Here is a 14,731-nt window from a genome sequence, read left to right on the forward strand (position 1 = left end):
AAACAAAAAAATTACAAAAGAACCAATCCTGATGACTAGGATAATTGAAAGGAGAGGATGGGTCCGGAGAGATAGCATGGAGGTAGGACGTTTGCCTGCATGCAGGAGGATGGTGGTTCGAATTCCAGCATCCCATATTGTCTCTCGAGCCTGGCAGGAGTGATTTCTGGACGCAGAGCCAGGAGTAACCCCTGAGCGTTGCTGGTGTGGCCCCCCCCCCCCAAAAAAGGAGAGGATTATATGAAAAGCCACCTATGTTTTTTATAGGAAGCCTGTTTAAAACATGGTAGTTTCAGATGAAGAAACAAAGCTCTCTGACAAGTCATAGAACTTGTCTAAGGCATGCAAATATTTTTCTATGATTGACATCAGTGATTTAGTCCCATAATCTATGATCCTATCCTCTCCTGGGCTAAGAATAGGAGAATTTCTAATTTGAATAACTTGTATATTTACCCCAGAATTAGTCAGATAATCCAGAGCAGCTGAAAAATACTTCAACTCAATTTTTGTTTTGTTTTTGTTTTTGGGCCACATCCAGCAATGGTCAAGCATTGCACCTGACTTCACTCAGAAATCACTCCTGGTAGGCTCGGGGGACCATATGGAATGCCAGGGATTGTGAACCTGGGTTGGCGTGTGCAAGGAAAATGCCCTATTTGCTTTGCTATTGCTTCTGGCCCTTCAACTCAATTTTTAAAACTTGAATGCCGGGCAGTTCCAAGCAAATTGGGTCAAGTTGTACCACTTACCTTATTAAATAAAATAGGGGCTTATCAAGCATGATTGATTCGAGCTGCCTGGTCTTAGTAGATATATGGATTGATTCTTTCTCTGGATGAGTCTTGAGAATTCTTAGAATGTGGGGAAAGAAAGGGAGGGTTTGGAGCCTTCAACATAGACCAGGACACCCTGTTTTGCTAATAATATCGCCAAAGCCTTAGTAATTCAACTCCAAAGACAGATCCATAGCTAGAGTGATAGTACAGCAGGTAGGGAGCTTGCCTTGCAATAGAAGACCCTAGTTGAATCTCAGGCATTCCAGATAGTTCACTAAGCACCTCTAGGAGTGATCTCTGAGTTCAGAGCCAGAGGTAAACCCAAAAACAAAAATAAAGACAGGATTCAGTTTTATTGCAGGGACTGCTTAAGATTCTCTGACTTGTGACCGCATGCCAGTATGTTTAATGGGGAGCTCCTCCCTTTATGACATCACTAGACAGGTAATAAGGGGACTTAGATACTCTTAGAACAACACCAATTTTTGTGGGAATGCAAGAACAGCTGCTTGTAAAACTGAGGGCAAATATTCAGGCTTTATTCAGACCCTGAATACAAGCCAGTTAGTAAAATATGGGATCTCCCCAGAAGAGCTCTGTCTACCAGAGATTCAAGACAAAAGAAACTGGCCACATGGGAGAGGTTTCAGGATACAGAGAACCTGAATCTATTAACAGAAGCCCTCATCGGGGACACGGAATCCAGACAAGCATCTCAGTGACTATGAACCCCAAATCCTATAGAAAACCAGAATCATTGCAACCCATTGCCGAGTATCCTCAGAGTCAATCTGCCCCATCAGGGTTTGCATCCTCCAGAGCATTGTACTCTCAAGGAGCAGAGCCCAAATCAAACTTGGATATGAACCGCCCTTCCTCTTTCTATCGAAGAAGACGTCACGATCAGACAACAGATCCTCAGACAGCTGCCCAAGTGCCACACCCCGAAAGACTCCGCAGAGAGATTAGACCAGAGCAAGACAGCTCCCGTCCCACATTCACCCCAGTCACCAGAAGCTCTCGTCGATTGAATTTTATGAACCAGAAGGATAATTTAGAGGACATCCCAGAAGATCCCCCATCCAAGGTCCAGTACCCACAAGGGATCAGAGGCCCCCGCAGGTCTTTAATTTATCCAAAGGATGCTGAAATCCAAACAGACAGCAATATTGAGACCAGAGCTAGGAAATACATCAGCCGAATCGCTGCAGACTTCCGGGCATCCCATAAAAAGATTCCTTACAAACAGTGTGAAGTGGGAGTTCAAACCTCATTTTCCAGTGAACCTAAGACCTTGCATAGGAGTATGAACTTGGAATCAGACCTCAAACTCTCTGTCCTTAAAGATGTGGATTGTACACACCGAGTTTCTCCATATCCAGAACCTGAGTATCATTACAAGTCTAGTGTTAAGCCTTCCCGAAGGGTCTTAATGTCACCTGAAAGACAGTCAAATGTGAGGCCCCTGGTCCAGAGGGATATCTCCCCCCTAAAGAGTGACCGGTTATATAGGTCCAGGAAATCTCAAACAGAGAGTACCGATGAGATACCAGGAAGAGACTTAGAAGATCCCTGTGTCTGTCCAGAACTGGAATTGACTCCTCGGCCCTTACCCCCTCGCTCTCTACCTACATATGGGCCCGACTCCTCCTGGTGGGCCTTACTTAATCCTGGAGTGGAAGTGCCTAAAAGTCGACCCACTTTTCCTCAGATGGATCCTAAATGCCCTACTACCTACCATCCTTGTTATGGCTTTTATGAAAGGGACTCAAGCTCCTGTAGTGAGGATCATCGTTTCCAGAGAAAAAAGAACACCCTGTCAACACCACCAATTTCGCCATCACCACCATCCATCTCAAGACAAAAGGTCCCTCCCTGTCAAACACCATTGAGAAAATCGCAGCAGGCTCCCAACCACAGCAAACAGCCCATTCAAAGGTTTAGTGCTTTCTTCTTGGGTATGTGAAGAAGGACTACCCAGGTACAGTCCTGATTTAGCGAGGAGGAACATGGGATCAGCAGGAAAGGCTTCCTCTTCATGCAAAGCCTCAGAACTCCCCTCCTGCCATGGCCAAAGCTAGCCCCATCCTTGAGCCCATTGCTCTATGCTTAACCTGCCAGCTTCTCTAAGCTTCAAGCTAGTGATATCAGTGATGAGGCTTGGGTGAACATCAGGCACTTTCCCCAGCGACTCTGCTAAACTTTTCAAAGTTTTTGGAGGGAGCAGTTTGGGGAGTAGATGGAGAATTGAGTGAGGGTGAGGTAGAGATTAACATTCAGGCAATAAAGTAGAGAAGGTGGAGATGAGGTGGGGCTTAGACTTCCATAAGGGACATGACATTAGTTGTACAAATGGAGAGTGTAGAAAAAAGGGAAAAATGAGAGAAAGTGACATTTAGTCCTAGGCTAGTGGTGCTGCTTGCAGAGGATGAAGGGCTGAGGGGATCTTGGAATGGAGAAATGTGGAGTCAGAGGAGAGGTTCTGTAGTTGGGGAGGGCCACACTTTCCACAGAGGAGAAAAAAAGCAACAATACCCTCTGTCACTTTCAGATGTTTCTGAGGACATGTTCAATCGTGTCATCTGGTGGCTGGAAGGTTTGTGTTTGTGAGTTTTCCCTTCGGGTCCCTGAGTAGGGTCTGGGATGCAAGAGGGAGGGTCACATCTGTGATCTTTGGGCTGGTTGGAGGATGCATGTTATAGTTTGGACTTGAAAGAGCAAAGGGACTTGTCTTGCCATGTACCCCAGCATCATAGGCACCGACTCCATCAGTCATTTTTTATTTTTATTTATTTATTTTGGTTTTTGGTTTTTGGGTCACACCCTGCAGCAGGACCTACTCCTGGCTCTATGCTCAGAAATCACTCCTGGCAGGCTCAGGGGACCATATGGGATGCTGGGATTTGAACCACTGTTCTTCTGCATGTGAGGCAAACGCCTTACCTCCAGGCTATCTCTCTGGCCCCATTCATCAGTTATTTTTTGGAACTTGAAAACGTTTTTCTTTTAGTGGAAAGTACTTCCAGAAGTGAGAACAATTTGAGCGTATGGTTTTTCAGCTGTAGTGGTGTTACTTGTTTCGTGAGTAAACAAGCATATTAAGCTACAAAAACAATAAACACCACCACCACCAAAAGAAATGACCTGCTTCACACTCTGAGTCAGGGCTGAGACCACACTGACAAGCTTAAGAAATCTCTGCAGAGATGTCTGCTTGCTCAGGGCCTCCTTAAGCTCCCACCCCAGGGCGTGATGTTGCCCAGGTCAAGTCTCAAGAGAGACCAAGGTAGGATTGAGGCCTCTCCACCCTCCAACTCTTTTTTGTATTCTTTTTAAGTGGAGGAGAAGGGGACACATTCTGGCTGTGCTTTGGCACTCCTGGAAGGGAGCATATGGGATGCTAGGGATACAATTCAGGTTGAGCTCTTACAAGCCACACTTCACCTGCTATACTATCACTCTGGCCCCTTCTTGACTTTTCAGGTGGTGGTGGGGAAGTAATGGCCAGTTCTCATACAGTGAATCTTAGCAGAAAGAAGTTCCTGCTTTGAGTCTTGTGACCCAAAACATGTGCTAGGCCTGGGCATACAATATAGGCCAGGACTCTGGATAATGGAGTTCCAGGGAGATTGGGAACCTGGGTTTAGGAGTTTGGAGAATGCCATGCAACCCCACTAGCCTGTGACCTCTGAAGGACAGGCAGCAAAGAGTAGACAAAGGCAGCCCTAAACCTCAGAGGGAGTAAAACTTTAAAGCAGATGTGTTGTAGAGTATAGTCTCTGGACTTACTGGATTGGACTTGAGCCCCGTGTCCATTAATTTTGCACTGTGACGTAGGGTGAGTCATTCTGCTTCTCCAGACATTCATTTCCAGATGGGAACCCTGGCTTCCTCTTAGGGTTCTTATGAGGATGGAAAAGCTCATGTAAAACCCTTCTCATGAAATCTGGCATCAGGGAGCACCCAGTAAATGCCAGCTGTGGTTATAAGAGCCAGTGATGATCATAGACACTGGACATCTTTAGTAAAGTGTTCTTTTTTTCTTCTCCTGCTGGCACCCTCTGGATTCCACTTGCTGTTCCTGGGAATCCCCGACTTCTACTGCTTCATTATGACAGATGAGCAGGTAAGACCACCCCAGTGTTCAGTCTAACCTGCTCCTCTTTAGTCAAGTCTGTCTCATCCTCTTAAATAAGCTGGTGAGGGATACAAAGATGTTCTCTGTTTTTCTTGTGGTCACTGCACAAGGGCAGGCAGGGGCAGAGAGGTTGTGTGGAGGCTGGCAACTTCTTACTTCCTTTGTCCAAACCTAAGGGACGCCTCTCTCCCAGGGGCATGGGATGAGCCAGTTGTAGCATTGAGACAGAGTGAGGAGCCTTTTCACAAAGAATCCTGCTCATTGTGTGGAGGTTGTCTGTGGAGCCCTTGATTGGATCAGTCTTCATTTGGATCTTTCTTCTCTACCCTGGGGCAGTCCAGAAGGGGGACACTTTTCTGGGTTACACACTATTTGAGTCCTCAACTTGGAAAGGCACAAGGTGAACTCTGCTCCCAGCAGCCTTGTGCCCTGAATTTGGCAAAGAACGTCCTGATTTCATAATGCATCATTCCCATAAATGCCTTAGTTCCTCTTGACCCATGTTTAATAATATCTTCCCCAATCTTCCCCACTCTATTCTGTCTCTTGCCTTATCTCTCCCTTACTCAGTCTTGTGTGGTTTCTAGTGAGTCCCGTCTGTGGCTTAGCTCAAGATGGACAGTGGGCTACAGAAGGAAAACGAAGAGGGGACAAGCTCAACAGCCTGAGCTCATATTACAGAACAAGGGTCAGGGTGCCAAAGTGTGGCTGTCATTCCTGCCATGACTTCTGAAACAGCTCTATGCTCTGAGCTTAGCTATGGACTAGAACAGCAACTTTTATCGATGATCACCACGCAAGATGGCAACTCTTCTCTCTTTCATCCCCTTTATTCCTTCTTTACTCCTCTCTGCCTCCCATAAATAATATTTATTCAGATGTTTTGTGCACTGGTAGGCCTCAGTGGGGAAAGGTGGAAGCCTCACAGTTCATATATTCTTTGACCTTGAGAATTTTACTGTCTGGATGGAAAGATAAGACAAGGATAGGAAACACTTAGACAACATGATGAAAACGTTTTTGTTCAAAAGTCAAAATAAATCAACGTATGGAAAAGTGCTGTAGAGGGGCCGGGCGGTGGCGCTAAAGGTAAGGTGCCTGCCTTGCCTACGCTAGCCTCGGACGGACCGCGGTTCGATCCCCCGGCGTCCCATATGGTCCCCCCAAGCCAGGAGCGACTTCTGAGCACATAGCCAGGAGTAACCCCTGAGCGTTACTGGGTGTGGCCCAAAAACCAAAAAAAAAAAAAAAAAAAAAAAAAAAAAGAAAAGTGCTGTAGAAGGATCTTAGGAGAGAAGGATTCAACAGGGAATTGGGGGTTATAGTATTGGTCAGGTTATACCTTTTCGTTCCAAAGGGAGTATCAGAATACTAACTTCTTGTTCACTTCTCAGTGCAAATCTATATATGTTTAGGAAGAGGATAGTATTTTCCCGGGTTCAGGATATAAAATTGGAACTGAGTAAGTTCCTCTCTGTTCTCCCCACCCTCATCCCTTTTCTTTGTGCATCTTGTTTTAGTTTAGGAAGTTAAAAACCTTGGCAGCAGGATGGCTTCTTCCAAAAATAGCTCTTATCCTGTCTGGATAATTGCAGCTCTCCAGCCCTGGTGAGCAGCAGAACTGCTCCTCAGAAGCTTTAAGGATCTGAAGACTCACAAGCAGCTGGGCGTAGAGATCTCTGGCAGTGGGAAAATTGGGCGGCATGAAGGTGGGCCAGGCCTTGTCCAAGCAAAACACTGTAGAGCTAGATCTTCTTCAGCCTGGCTCTTGGGCTCTATGACCTCCAGGGAATCCCAGGAAAGACACACTGGTGCTGTGGAATCCAAAGCCTTTGGTTCCCAGATCTGAGAATGGTTGGCTATAGATTGTTCCAGATTCTGTTCCGAGCAGGAATTCTCTGGAGGGCCAAGCTAGGGTGCTTGACTTGTGGACGCCTGCATGTTTGTGGTTGAGCTTCACAAGTCCAGGGTCTGTAGCTAAGCCTGGAGCCTGATTTAGCATGTGTGCGCGTGTGTGTATGCATGTATTTGTGTGTGTGTGTGTGTGTGTGTGTGTGTGTGTGTGTGTGTGTTCCAAATAGCCCTTCTAATTCCTCTAAAAAAGCAGGGTGGACTGATACTTCTCATTCTTGGGTTGGGACACTGGGGATTGGAGGTTTCCCAGAAGAGGTCATGTTAGATTGAAAGAAGCATTCCCAATGGGATTTTTTTCAGCAGCAGCTCCACAGGAAGGTCCTGAGGGTGCTCTGGGGGGTCAGCAGGGACTGTCTTCTCACACAGCCCTAGGGAATTCCCTAGAATAAGGCAGCTCTGGATGGGAGGGGCTGCCCTGGACCCCAGATCCTGTGTCCTCAAGGCACCTCACTTGCTTGCCCTTGGATGTGACTTCTCAGGCTGTCAGGGGACAAGGTGGTTTCCGTCCTGCCATATCTATCAATTATGCAAGAAACCAACTCTGGAAAACAGGCCAGGAACCAGAGGAGGCTGACTCAGTGATATCGAAGGCTGACTGTGGTATCTTTAGGGTGACATGAAGTTTGGCCCTGGGGGAGAGTATGGTCAGCCTCAGATTGACTCCTGAACCACTGGGAAGTTTTGCTCAGGTAGCCTTCCAGAGTCTCAGTGGAGCACAAGGCATCTCTGCATTTACAGAGGGTGTCAGCGGCACTCTAGAACATGCATTGTCTCACTAGAACCATCTTCCTCCCCTTATTCTTATGCTTTGTTGTGCGAAGTCTTCTTGTTGAGAGGAAAGAGAATTGTTGAAAGCATGGACCAGAGTTGCTGGCCATGGGCAGAGCACCTAGGGAATCTTTTTTTTTTTTTTTTTTTTTTTAATTTTTGAGCCATACCCAAAGGTATTCAGGGGTTTCTCTTGGCTTTTTGCTCAGAAATCACTCTTGGCAGATTTGGGAGACCATATGGGATGTTGGGAATCGAACCTGGGTTGGTTGCATGAAAGGCAAATGCCCTCTCAGCTGTGCTATCACTCAGGCCCACCTTTGGAAGCTTTTCAAAGTAGCTTGGTTCTCTCTAGCAGCTCCTTTTCTTGTCAGAAGAAACCTGTTCACTTCAGCTTTTAGGAGCAGCCAAGGATGGGATGTTGGTGACCTCTGACCTAGACTTGCTCTTTCCTGGCCCAATTCATCATGGTTTGCAGAAAGTCCTGGTTTTAGTACTGAAAGCCCATGTTCTGAGAAATCCTTCAGTTCTTAGAAAAACAGGGTCATTTGAGATCAGGTTGTAGTGCCGTATGAAACTCAGCCAGAGCCTTTGGACTCTCAAGGTGTGTTATGTCCTCATTCACTGGGTTGGGGAGGGTCTGCAGTGCCCTTGATTGAAACTTAGGGCCTAATGCCCATGAAGCATGGACACCCACCTCTTGAGCTGGATCTTAGTAGTTTTTCACTTTATTCCAATTTTGGGACCGGAGAGAGAGCACAGTGGTAGGGCTAATTTTGTCCCCTTTCCTTTATTCTGTTGATGATGCTACCATGATCAGGAATCAAACACATCTGGTCATGGTGCTTGGACACATTTTGGTTGTGATCTTTGTCAGAAGCCCCACCTCAAGTTGAACTACTTGCCTCTTTGTGTTGCTCACCAAGGTTTGCATCCTTTTAGTTTTGGTGCTTGCACAGATGCTGGCCGGGGTCACACTTTTTAGGGGTCTAACACACTCTGTAGTGTTTGTACATTTTCTGGTTGTGGTGCTTACTGGGAATCACTGTAATACACGTGCTCATGGGTGCCACACTCCTGGTGGTAGTGCTTTACTGGTTGTGCTTGCTGAGAGTTGTAGCCTTTAGTTGCTGTGCATCTGTCTACACACCTGACTGTGCTGTAGCCCAGAAATTGCTCGTGTTGTTCATCTGAGTGGAAGCCCTCTCCGTCAGACCATCCTGAGAGAGAAATGCCCGTACCCCTTCATATCTATCCTCTGCTCAGATGCCTTTGGACCAGCTGCCATGCAGGGAAAAATGTGAGACAGCTGCACCATAGCCTAGAGGGAGGGGGCTGAATGGAGAGAAGCTTCACAACTCAGCCCAAGGGAGGCTGGGACCAGCGGGGTCACTTCCTTATACACCTCCCCCATACAGACCCTTAGCTCCTGGTCTGTCTCTAGAGCAGCTGACTTTTGGTGTTTGGGTCCTGCTCCATCAGCCTGAAAACAAGATCTGTTTGTAGAGAAAGAGCAGGGTTGAGTTGGAGAAGCTGACTCCAGAGTTGGCGGCAGTAAGATGATGCCAATACCACTTTTTTTTTTTGCTTGTTTTTTGGGCCACACCTGTTGACGCTCAGGGGTTACTCCTGGCTGTGCGCTCAGAAATCGCTCCTGGGTGGGGGACCATATGGGATGCTGGGGGTCGAAGCAAGGTCTGTCCTGGGTCAGCTGCATGCAAGGCAAATGCCCTACCACTGCGCTATCGCTCTGGCCCCAATGCCACTTTATTTTAAAGCTCATTTCTCCTCATTCCACACCTGGGAGATGTGCATATCATCATTGACATAGTCATCATTGACAGTGGCTGCTTTGGTGTCAGTACTTTCCCTTGCAGAGATAAACCCTCTCAGTGTGGAACTATTATCCATGCAAAATGCATCACTTTAGTGGATCTTCATGGTCCCTCTTGGAGGTGGACTTTTCCTTCCCTATTTCACAAATGAAGAAACTGAGACCCAGAGCTTGCTCAGCATAGCTGAGAGTATCTTAGAATGCATTCTGCTTCATGGATTTGTAGTGTAGAAGCCCTTCTTTTATAGCCACATCTTGCAAAGACACTTTAAAAATATTTCAGCAGCACCTTGATAACATTGGAAATGATGAAGGGAAAGACCTTGCTGTGGTAATATCTACATCTTTATACATCTTTATATGTGTACCATGAAGCAGGAGGTGAGTGTGAGCTGGTCTGGTTAGCATCCAGCACAAAGGACAGGTTATAACTGGGTCAGAGCCTCAAGGCTTATCTATGCTCCAAAATCCAAGCAGAACTTGAATTCATGAATTCTTTCACTCAATCCGTATTGATCAGACATCTCATGGGGGCAGAAATCTGATGGTCCATGCGAATAGCACATGAAATAGCTGGATTGAATAGTTGGATTGAAGGGCATAGAGGTTAAAATAGAAGCCTTCATCCTGCTTGCTGTCCTGGAACAAAGTGGTTCATGGGGCAATAAAGCCTAGAGGTGGTCTCTTGAGATAGTGTGGACATTAAAGTACCAAATACAGTCACAGGGATATGAGTCAGCAAAGCTTCTGGCATAGAAGTGCTTGGAAGCTTAAGGCCCAAAGAAACATTCAAGCAGAGGCTGGGAACTCAGGGGTACATCTGGGAGGGGAGGTACTGAAAGGGGAGGTACAAGAGGGCCCCAGACATTCAGTGAGTAGTGACTTTGGGAGATATGTAAGATCATGCCTCCTGTGTGTTCCTGCTGCTTGAAGGGCAGTGGAAGGGCCTTTGGCATATTTGTGCACCCAGCCAGCTCTAGAATGGCATTTGTTCAACAGGTGCCAGGAAGCAGTGCCTTCGCCCTTGCCTCCTACATCCCTCCCACCCCTTCTCCAGGATCATAGGACATTGTGATCATGGGAAAATGGGGATTAAATGTATTTGGTTTATTACTTTTTTGTACAGGCCATGTAATAGACTGAGCAGTTTCCTTAAAAGATAAGACTCAGTTACAGTGCTTGGGCTCCGTCAGGGTCTGCAACTCTTTCATTAGTGACACATCACCTTAGGGAGAAGAGAGGTCTATGAAAGGGAAACTGCCACCAAGAGACAACACTGACCTTTCAAATCATATAGATCTATAACCCTGACTTCCTGTGTTAATCATTCTTTTGGGGGGGGGTGTTGGGTCACACCCGGCAGTGCTCAGGGGTTACTCCTGGCTCTACACTCAGAAATCGCTCCTGGAAGCCATGGGGGACTATATGGGTTGCCAGGATCCAAACCACCGTCTGTCCTGGATTGACTGTGTACAAGGCAAATGCATTACTGCTGTGCTATCTCTCCAGTCCACATTATTCATTATTTTATTTGGACCTGGGCCCAAGGGCAGCATCCTTTGGGTCCACACCTCTTTCATCAATGGGTGGGAAGAAAAGAACTAGTGGAGGGGACCAGATGGTTTTCCAAGCAGTCTGACCTCAGCAGAGGGAGCCCAGGACAGCAGGCAAAAGCTGTGGGGGTCAATATGAGTCCTCCAAGGTCCTCCACCTGCTGTGCCAAACTAAGCCTCATTTTCCTGACACTTGGCTCTAACACCCACCCTATTTTTCCCAGAGTAATCTTTTTCAGTCAGGGACATTAAGGCCAGAGAAGAAGCTGAGTTTCTGGTGAGAGTCAGAGCTCCTGTCATAGAAGCATAGAAGGAAGGCTGACTAGGTCCCTGGCGGTTGAAGCTAAGGAAAGTACTCTCAGTGGTCAGTGACACCCAGGGGAATTGTGAACTCTGGTCCTGCTTCTGACCAGGTGCCAGACTCTGCCTGTACCTGTTAATGCTGGAAGGGTAAAATTTGAGTAAAATAAATATAGGGAGAGAAGTGAGATGTGTCCCTAGTCTAGTTCTCTTGATATACCTGAGTATGTCACCTAATGCATGTGAGACTGGCATAGATGACATGGCTCAGAAGGCTTTCTCTAGCTTGTATTTCCCTCTGCCTGCTTCAGGTTGGACCTGTGGTACAGTGGGGTCTTAAAGACTCCAAAGCTGTTGATGTAGTGATGAGTTCCACGATTTTAGGCCTCACTTCCCTCCAGCAGGTTGGTAGCAGAGTGTCTCAGGATATGCAGGACTCTTCTGGGCCTGGGTGGTACTGCAAGGGGAGAGCTGGGATCCTGGCCACCATGGAGGAGCTGCCTGAGCGGCCTTTGAAATAATGTGTGTCTCCACAGGATTGTAGCAGGGACTGCAGGAAGGAAATTGTGGAAAAGATTTTGAGCCTGGAATCATCTTCCTTTATTTTTTGCTTTTGTTTTTGGGCCATACACAGATGCTCAGGGGATACCCTTGGCTCCATGCTCAGAAATTACTCCTGGCAATTGTAAAATAACATCCAGCTATTAACCCAAAACAAAGGCATTCCCTCATCCTCTTTCCTTTAAACCTTTCCCTTTGATATGTAAAACCCACCTGGATGACTTTACCCTCCCCTGCCTGGTTGAATTGGTTCTGGGAGAATAAAGAAAGAGAAATCTGGCTTTGGTGCTCTGAGAGAAACCATGAGGCGAGAAGCAGACTGACTCCATGATTCTTTCCTGACTGGCTTAGTTTATTTATTCTTTGGGGCTACCCTACCTGCATCAAACCCATCTGCCTTGGGGTGGAAATACACTGTGTGTTAATTTCACAATTTTGGGATTTATTTTACAACTGGCGTTCAAACAGCAACTTGAGGACCTGAGAAGATCCCAACGATGGGGAGATATTTGACCCTCTGGTAAATAATCACCATAACAGCCTCCTGGAGGTAGACTGAGTGTGCCGTGCCCTTCACTGGAACATCAGTGCACATGGCCCCTGTTCTGAATGACTTCCTGTTGCTGTGATCTGGTCACTCAGCTGCTCCACCACTTATGGTAGAAGAGGTCCCCTTAGGTAGAACAGAAGCAGGCAGTGAAGGGAAGAGAACTGAAGATTCTGATCAGTGTTCCAGAGGCCAAGGCTCACTGCCTTTCTTCTGCCAAAGGTGCTTTGTGTGAGGATCTCAGCCCCGAAACCTGTAGCAGTTTATCAAAGTCTCTGATAATCGGTCCATTTGAGGTGGACCAACAACAGAGAGATGAGTGGGTCCCCCCACTCAGATTCCAGCCCAGGAACCGAACACCTTTCTGTCCCAGAAGATCTCAGAAGGACAAGATGAGGAAACGATGGAAAATCCAAGCCCAGCTGAAGCCCAACTGAAAAGAAGCTGCTTTCAGAACCTCCTGCAACATTCTTCTAGATTTATCTCTTCACCCCATTTGCATCAGTCACTATAATTCTGGTTAAACTGTGTGTTCTACCTGTATAGATCTTCATAGTTGTTTTTTTTTTATGCCCCACTGCAAACAGATAATTAGGTATCCAACTTTAGTGGTTTAATAATAGTTTGCACATTTCCGGGGAAATGCATAATGTTGTTAGATTTTTTAATGGTTCTCAGTTATCCAATTGGGAATGTTTCCCAATTACTGTGGTGCTTGATTGTGTATATTAAGTTGCAGCTTATTCTCAAATTATGTCTGCAAAAATGTTCTAATTTCTTTGTCCACAGAAGTAGATGGTAAAGGAATCTTGGATACTATAGACTCTAGAGTGCTCATTATAAGAATGTTTTAGAAAACTTATTTTCAAACTATATCTGCAGAAATGTTCTTGTGATTTTAGTTAGGGTAGTTTTTGAAAAAGGAACTTGAATGCTATAGACTCATAATATAGTGCTTGGTGTAAGAATGTTTAAGATTTTTTAAATTAAGTTTATCTGCAGAAAGGTTCTAATTTTTGTTTCAGAGAAGCCTATGAAAAAATTTTGTGATATGTATAAGGCAAAGATTTGAGAAAAGTTGATTGTTTTGAGAATCTTGTATGCATAGTCTTTGATGCTTTTACAACCAACTTTTACTGTAATTGTGCAAAATAACAAGCACTTTTATAAGTTTTGACCTGGGGTTCCTGCCTCTGGTGGAGAAAAGTAGAACAAAACTTTTGTAGCCTTTCTCAAATTTTTTTGTTTTGTTTTGAACAGAAAGGGTGGAGTTATAAAATGACACCCAGCTATTAACCCAAAACAAAGGCATTTCCCCATCTTCTTTTTTCCTTTAAACTCCTCCCTTTGATATATAAAAGCCCACCTGGATGACTTTACCCTGCTTTGCCTGGTTGAATTGGTTCTGGGAGAATAAAGAAAGAGCAGTCTGGCTTTGGTGCTCAAACAAATACCATGAGGCAGACTGACTCCATGATTCTTTCCTGACTGGTTTGGTTTATTATTTCTTTGCGGCTACCCTACCTGCATCAGACCTGTCGGCCAAGGAATGGAAATAAGCATAAGCGTGTGCAGTGATTTCACAACATGTAGGATTTATTTTGCTGCAATGCTCAGGGAACTATATGTCATGCTGGGGATCATACGTGGGTTCTCTGTGCCCAAGGCAAATGCCTAACCTATCGTGCTATCATTCTTGCCTCAGGGGCCCATCTGACATGACATAGGATTTCTCCCCTGGGCCCAGGTATATGTGGTTTACAATTACTTCCCAACAGTGGGGATTGATGATGCCCTAGAGTGACCCTCAGGTCTGAGGGTAGCAGCTACTGCTATTTCTGTAGATTTCCAGCAGCCATTGGTTCCTCTCCAGAGAGCTTCAGGAGTCTTGGCCTTTCTGAGCAGAGCTTACAGGTCTCCTGTCTCACCCAGGACTTTCTCAGGAGCCCCACTCCCCTACTAGAGAATCTCTCTTATCAGAGCCAAACTGGGAGTCCTATCTTTTTTGATCTCCTTGTTTTCAGGTGTACAATCAGGCACAGAGAAGTAGTGGCCCCAGCTCCTACTAGGTGGATGTGTCTCTTCAACTTTGCTCACTCCTGAAAAGCCTAATTTTTATTGTGTTTACTTTTATGATTTATTTGTTTATTTTTGGTTTTCAGGGGTTACTCCTGTCTCTGCTCAGAAATCGCTTCTGGTAGGCTTGGGGGACCATACGGGATCCAGGATTGAACCGGGATCCATCCTGGATAGGTTGCGTGAAAGGAAAATGCCCTATCGCTGTGCTATCGCTTCGTCCCTAATTATATTTTTTAAAATTTAACGTCCCTTTCCCTT

This window comes from Suncus etruscus, chromosome 1 (genome assembly GCF_024139225.1).
Source record: "Suncus etruscus isolate mSunEtr1 chromosome 1, mSunEtr1.pri.cur, whole genome shotgun sequence".
In the NCBI taxonomy this organism is placed as follows: Eukaryota; Metazoa; Chordata; class Mammalia; order Eulipotyphla; family Soricidae; genus Suncus; species Suncus etruscus.